Source organism: Dreissena polymorpha, chromosome 5 (assembly GCF_020536995.1).
Source record: "Dreissena polymorpha isolate Duluth1 chromosome 5, UMN_Dpol_1.0, whole genome shotgun sequence".
Lineage (NCBI taxonomy): Eukaryota > Metazoa > Mollusca > Bivalvia > Myida > Dreissenidae > Dreissena > Dreissena polymorpha.
In genome coordinates this window covers 44,060,763-44,069,065 of record NC_068359.1, presented here as the reverse complement: position 1 = coordinate 44,069,065, position 8,303 = coordinate 44,060,763, and positions in this window count along the sequence as shown.

Sequence of the window (8,303 nt, the reverse complement as noted above, 5' to 3'; positions counted from 1 at the left end):
CACTGGCTAGCAAAATGAAAGCTGACCCTTTTCTCTGTAGTTTTATCTGTTCACATTTTTCCTATTGAGCTTTCATCATTATTATGAGAATCTACGTCGATTAGATATAAACATTGGCATGGAACCGTGCTTGAATTTGTCAGTATCTTATTCAAAATCTTGATCGAAATAAAATAAAACTTGAAGTTTGTTTGTGTTTATGTGCTGAAAAGTAAGATCTCGCTCTCAATGTCTTCGAAACACATTGGTCATTTCCATGACAAACATAATCTCAGCATGCAAATTGGTCTATTCCACACAAACGTGAAGCTCCTAATCAAATATCCTTCAGCGACGTGCATGATTTCTTTTAGACTTACAACTGCAGGGGGTAACAGTTCACGCTTTAAATAGACTAGATCAAGACGTATATATAATTCTCATATTAATAACGTTAGCCACGTCAAATTGAATTTGGTAATTTTTAAAGTATAAATTTGCATACGATAACTATACAAATATGATTCTTCACGAGTTGTCTCTTGTCAAAAGAGCTAGCAAATCTCAAAAATACCATTTCAATACCACCAGATGCTTCATTCTGGAATTATTTGGTTCTAATAAGTGCTATCCTTCAAAATATATTTGTAGACATCGTGTAAAGGTTAAAAAAAGATAAGTAAATAATTTCTTTTTCATGCTTACGTTAAGCGGCAAATGTTTATAAAATGCTTTTAAAGTCTCTATAACGCTCAAAATCAACGAAAATTTCGTAAAGTATTTCGTAAAATGAAGTTAACACCTAAACAATCAGTGTTCCTTATAGCAATAGCAACAATTTCAACGCTAGATGTGGTATGATTACATAGATTTTTGTAGATACAAAATGCTCGTTTTTATTTATTTGTGACCACAATAAATTCCATGTTAATTTCCTGCGAATACATATATTGATACGACACACGAACACTAAAATGGTACCATATTAAAACCATAATAAAAACGAGCATTTTGTATCCACAAACATCTATTTTACCAGACCACATATGGCGTCGAAATTTCGACAATGGCTATTAGGAACAATGATTTTTAATTGTTTAGCTTCATTTTACGAAATATTGTACGAAATTTTCGTTGATTTTGAGTAGTAATGTTACTTTAGACTTTTACGCAATGTTTTTTATTATGCCCGTTCCTTATCCACCCACAGAACCCGTCTTTCCTTTTACCTTGACATATACATAATTCAAAGTGGCATTTTATTGGTTAATACAATTTAACCGTCGCGTCTAGTAACAACATGGATCTATCACACTGTTGTCACACTATACAGTCCGAAACCGTTTATTTTTATCAACATTACGATTGCATCCACAGTAAAAACATGAAATTCCTACCAAATAATTGATCTTTTACAACAAAAAAACACTGGATACAGTGCATCTACAGTAAATTATTGCAAAATAAAGACGCAAGATTATGTACAATGTTGGAATCGTTTCAATGTAGTCGCTGGTTCACCAAGACCCGCCAATGCATGTTGTTGATATCAAACCGCAGCCATATGTATTTAAGAGCTGAACTTCGTTTTGTCTCTTACACAATATCGCGCAATTAAAACCCACCCACCCGGGACATTAGCCGACAGAAAACCAACTGTTTTAGGACTTTCTTTGTCCCAGCCTTCTCTCGAAACTTCCACACAGGATTATATAAAAGTGTCCTCTCTCTATTCCTAACTCTCTGTAACCGGAAACCTTTGATAACTGTACAGATATTCCTGTCCCTATATTTTAATTAAGGAAATCATTCGATATATCGGACCCTCTTTATAACAGATACCGAACAACAGCATTGGTGCCTTATTTGACACATGGTACAAACTAACCTATGTAGTAAATTGATGTTTGAAAGCAACGGGTTTGACAGGTACAAACTACACTAGCAGAACAATTTTTCAACGAAAACATGTTTAAACATTGTTTATGAGTTATTGAATGACTTTAATACATATTTAAGATCCGAAAAAATGTAAGTTCATACCATTGTGTATGCAGTTAAGGGATTGTGTTACTATGCGAGCCTTTTGGGATTATAATAAAGACTAAAGACTGGTGCATTTTGGTCGTTCGAGAAAGATACGTGGGGACTGTCTTTGTTCGAGAAAGGAATATTAAAAAATGACTTTATGAACATTTTGTAGGAAACTTATTCATTAAGTTTAAAATATAAGCGATTTTCAAACAAGATTTTGTTTTATTTTAACATATTATTGAACAGAATATTTTTTCTGAACTTAAACTGGAACATTTCTTATAGTTTGATGTTTAAAGAAATAGATGCCACACTAGTTTATGACGTATGACTGTAGCACAAATAAAGACTGCATTACTTTCGTCTGAATTAAGGTTTTCGTTCATAGATGTGTTTAAATCTACTTTAAAATAAAGTCTTATCAATGCCTCTGTATGTACATCTGTGCGGTGAGAAAGACCTTCTTTCACGTTCTTCAATTTCAATTGTTGAAATGTGACTCAAGGGAGAGTATTTCACTTAGAGGTGATAATTAATGTAATTAATCCTTTCTTAGAACCAATTGAGAAAGACGTGCCCTATAGCATCATCTATGTATGCAATCATGCGCCTTTTCTTTTCAATATTTAGCCTGTAAAACGCATTCTGTTGACGATAACGATGTTGTCATTTCCTTTAATCTGATAGATAAATTTCTCATTTGACACCTTAACTCGGGATTGCCTTTTTGCTCAGCGTTACTTTCGATCAAAAGAAGAAATTTGATCGACTTTAATTCAACAGATAAAAGCTATAAATGCACATATTTTGTAAAACGATAATTATTGTTGAAATAGTGAAACCTAATCTTATTTAATAGGGAAGGCAACGAATCCATGTCCGCATGTGTTTCAATAAAATAAAGTTGAACGACTTTCTTAGAGATGTATGATTCGTAGAATGAGTTCTTTAAGCGAACGTGTTGTTCTTCGTGATTGTTGATATATAGTTGTGCACATAATACATCAATACAAAAATATGAATAAGCTCATTAATTCGACTTACAATAAATTAATGGTTAAATACTTCTATTTTAAAAGTCCTTAGATGTATATTCTCAGTTACCCTTCAATAACAATACGCGTCTACAATTTAAAACAAATGGAAAGACAGCTTCATAATTATGCTTCAATTATTTTATACTTCAACACAACGTTTAGTTGAAAAAATTGCTTGTTATTGACACTGCTTTCGAATGATATATTGAGAACAAACGATGTATTTAATCATTTATTCTTTTCTTGGACATCCCTTTAACGGTCTTATAATTCAAGGATGTTTGAATATATTTACAAAACAATGTTTATTTGGAAGGAAATGCTGTAAATAACGTTGTTCTATTTGAATTCAAAATGGTTATGTTGTGTAATATATTATCGTCCCTATTTTTTCGGAAACTCGTCTAAAATCGTAATTGTCCACAAAACCGTATGTATGTTAAGTAAAAAATGGATACCCGACGCTGCAATTTGTCGTAATATTCAATCTAATAAATTCCTCAACTTACCCAAAAGTGTTTTTGTAGTGCAATATTTGTGTGTACGTGCATGAAACGTTTCGACTTAATTGCTGTATTGTATAGGCACTTTTCAATCGAGTGTGCAGCTCTCAAGTATATATCCTCCAGCAATGTGCAGGATTATTGATATATTTTAATATGCAATGACTAAAATGTTCGACCTACATTGAAATGACTAGATTTAGTATTGTCACTTCATTGGTTCAACTGGTAATTGTTTATATTTTTATAGACATTTCTAGCATACGTATGCATGTAAACGTTTGTGTGCGCAAACAGTACAAGTGAATTCAGCAAATGTAATCAAAGATATCTTTTTAACTCATGGTTTCAAAAGACGGTTACAATTATTTTTTACTCTACAAAATAGAAAGATAGAAAATGTAAACTCTGTCACATCTTCTAGGGTGATTTATTTGGAAAAAGAAAATAAGAACAGAAATGTGCAACTTGATATTTGTGTTTTTTCCCAGTCAACCATAACATTGTCGAAAAAAGAACGCAGACTCGAAATCTAACAGAGTTTAGACCTCGTGAATGAAGCTGTATAATCGGTCTGTAATTGGAGTACCGATTTTGTAACAAAACAAAAACAACTAAATAACACAATTATGTGAATTTAGTTGGCAAAGCACGCATTGATAAAATGTGTATTCAGTTTAAATGTATTTCTCTCAGTGCAACTTTTTTAATTCTTATTTAAACAGTTTAGTAAATATTGACTTGTTGAAGTAAACAACATACATATTGGAGTACAATACATTCAAACGAGCACAATGTTTCTATATTTTACGAATGACACTCATTATGAAAGTTCCAAATTACATCAGAAGTATTTTAAATATTATTGTAAATTTAACATTAATTATTCATACATTATGAATGTTCTCGAGTATGAATAGTATGTGTATACACCATTATCTGAGTTTCAGATTTTGTTTAGCAATTTGTTCGGTAGAAAGAGAGATTTCGTATACATGTATACATGTTAATGTACACAAAAATGTTATTGCAACACATTTCGTTAGCTATAAGATAATAGAACTAATGTAATCACATTATGGATTTGTCCAGGATTTATCCAGACACAAATTGGCCCCCAAGTTGTATTTATTTCTCACCAGCTTTTTAAACATGTCTGTGGTACATGGAGCAAAAGAAAAGTTATTGGCGCCACCAAATAAAATTGCAATCACAAGAGTAAAGTATTTAAATTACCGTGTAAGAGGTTAATAAAATAATAATATTAGAAAACTTTGCGATTTATTAAAATGTAAAATCGTGGATGTAAAACAACAAAAATAAAATAAAACCGACATTTATACGTTCCGAACACTGCGAACAGTGGTTTAGTGGTAGGATAATGGATAAGGAATCGGAAGATCCCAGGTTCGCGTCCCGCTCAGACCACTGAAATTGTTCTCAGCAATTAATTTATACCACGCATGTTCCTTTTCTCACAGGAGTATTAATGGATACAAGAAAATAAGCTAATGTGGCGTGGCTAAATACTGGGTCGAGTGTAAACAGACGAGCGAGCCCAGTGATCAGAGTTTTAATATTAAAGTCTGCAAAAGATGTCATAAAGATGTCCATTATTTTTTCAGAATTTCTATTGAGTACAAAAGAAACAGCTGGTCAAGAAGCCGAAAGGATCAATTGGGAAATTCCGTTCAAATTTACATTAAATTTCTTAAACTGATTCTTATTAAATGATGGATTTCAATTGAGGTGTAAGATATTCGTTGCATTGTCAGGTTGACATTGATTACAGGTCACATGTTCCAAGGTCATTGAAATACACGTATCTGTACACCGAGTATTATATCTGTGAAAACTGCTATATATATTTTTATCACATGCCGTACCCTGTTTCCCATGTAATATAACAATTACGAATATTTTTATCTTACACATGTGTAATATACTTTTTAGCGTTTTCATTGGCTTAGTTTTCGTTCGATTGACCAATCGCATTTTGTTATTTTGCTGAAATGACGTTGCAACGTCAAATGACGTCACGAAATGTAAACAACATTCGGAATTTATCATTTTGTTTGCGTAAATATTTTCTTAATTTACTCATTTAAAAGTATGTGATAAAAAAGATCTGACACTCGTTGTCATTTCTTACCATATTTTATTAAAGTCGTCCAGGAAATTCGTTTGTAAGCTCGCCAAAGGCTCGCTTACTAACAAAATTCCTGAACTCGTTTAATAAAATATAGTATGATATGACAACTCGTGCCAGATCATATATATATGTGTTATCGTGCATATGTTTTTATGACATAGTAATGAAACTTAGCAATGTTTAAATGTTCGTTTTCTTTTTAGGTTATGTCACATGCTCTTTTTGTTGCAATTTGGTATTTCTGTTTTACAAGCTATACAATTTCGTGCTATAAATTCGTTTTATCAACTTTTGTTGATTCGTAAAATTAACATAATTTGATAACCTTTAATTCTTTGATTTTTTTACGTTATCTCTCATATAAGACTTTGGCCGTAAAAGTTCGTTGATTATTTTGTTTTGCAGTTGAGCGGATCTAGGTACATCCATGATAATAAGTGTCCGAGGAATACTATTGGTTTTTTATTATGGTCCGTTGTTTAAATCTTCGTTTTTAAGGTTTATAGTTTACTGCATAGAATACACGTGTACATGTGAATATTTTCATTTCGAATAAAAAAACGATCATTAATTTCAAACACATTTCTCATTAAGTTGTTACTGCATGATTCATTGAACAGTTTGGAACATGATATACTGATACCGCAGACACAGTGTAGATATCTGGATCAAAGATCAAACGCTATTAACATTACGCACCTGACCATATCATTTTTCCAACGGTCACACCAATCGTAATCCTATCACCGTGTATCAGAAATTGATTTCATTTTTATGCCATATGTTTTATAACTAATGTAAAAAGCGGAATAAATGAGTCCCCGTATAAAAATAACACTTGAATTTTAAATAGAAAATATATGACAAGTTTACCGAAACCAACCATTTACTCTGGATTTAAAACGCCTTCGGCTTTATACACTCCTACCCGGACAGATAGAAAAAAAGTTCACATTTTCTACTTAAAATAACGAAAACGACAAGATCACTTACAATTATTCAATCGTTTCGCGTGTGTAATGCTGAATAATTTTCTCAATTGCATATGATGATTGTGTATTTTTCATATGAATTTATGCTATTTGTGTTATTTTGCTTTCTGATGGAGAGTGTTTTTTTTCCAATCTTTGACTTTGTTAATAATGTTATTTAAATTAGTATCTCAGGATTTCACGAATTTTCGTTTCCAATATTGTGTAGAAATTGTGAATGAATCATTAATAAACAGTTTTAATGAAGATGTTTGCAAAATAACTATTTAAAAAACAGAAAGGTTAACAGTTCGAAAATTAAGTTAAGATAACTGAACCTTCTCTCATAATATATTTTCCGCTAAATGATATAATATCATCGTTTCAATGGTGTCATTTTCCAGCATAACTAATCTCAGTGGAATCAACACTGAAGAATCTTCGTGCAGATTTCAGTAGCCTTTCTTATCAAATGATTAGAGTCTCGTGGGTTATTTGAGAAAGAAACTGTTTCAGGACTTTTCTTATGTTTAAATTGTTCGCGATACATTACCATAATATTAAACCAGTAGCAGTTCGCTTCGCATTTCAGTTTTTCCAAGATTGTTTTAATAGGGCCTTTTCACGTTTTGATAAATTGACAAAACAATAAAAATGTTTCAGATTCGCAAATGTTCGTTGCAGTTATGATATTTGTGAGGAAACAGTAATACTGAACATTTATCATGCTCTAACATATCCATTACATGCATCATTTGACGATTTAAAAACCTGAAAATTATCAAGCGTTGCAACGCGAAACGATGGAATAATTTGGAGAGTTCTTTTGTTGTCGTTATATTTTGTGATACTACGAGTATTGCTTATATTAAGTATAAAATACAGCGCTCAGTGTATGATCAAAACCCTTCGGACCTTGATTAATTGCTTTCAAATACTCTCTTAGGACCTTGATTATTTTCTTACATATACGCCATAACTGCTTAAATGTACACCCTTCGAACCTTGATTAACTGCTTACATATGAAACCATTCGGACCTTAATCAACTGCTTATGCTTACATATACCCCTTCGGATCTTGATAAAGTGCTAACATATACACCATACAGACCTTCATTATCTGCTAACATATACACCATTCGGACCTTGATTAACTTCTAACATGAACGCCACTCGGACCTTGCTTACATGTAAACCCATCGAACCTTGATTAACTGCTTACATTTGAAACCCTTCGGACCTTGATTAATTGCTTACATATACCCCCTTCGGACCTTGATTAACTGCTTACATATACACCATTCGGACCTTGATAATCTGCTAACATATAAACCATTCTGACCTTGATAATCTGCTAACATATATACCATTCGGACCTTGATTAAATTCTAACATAAACGCCATGTGGACCTTGATTAACTTCTTACATGTACACCCATCGAACCTTGATTAACTGCTTACATATGAAACCCTTCGGACCTTGATTAATTGCTTACATATACCCCCTTCGGACCTTGATTAACTGCTTACATATACACCATTCGGACCTTGATTATCTGCAAACATAATCATATACGCAAATCGGAGCTTGATTAACTGCTTACATATAAATCTTTCGTACCAAGA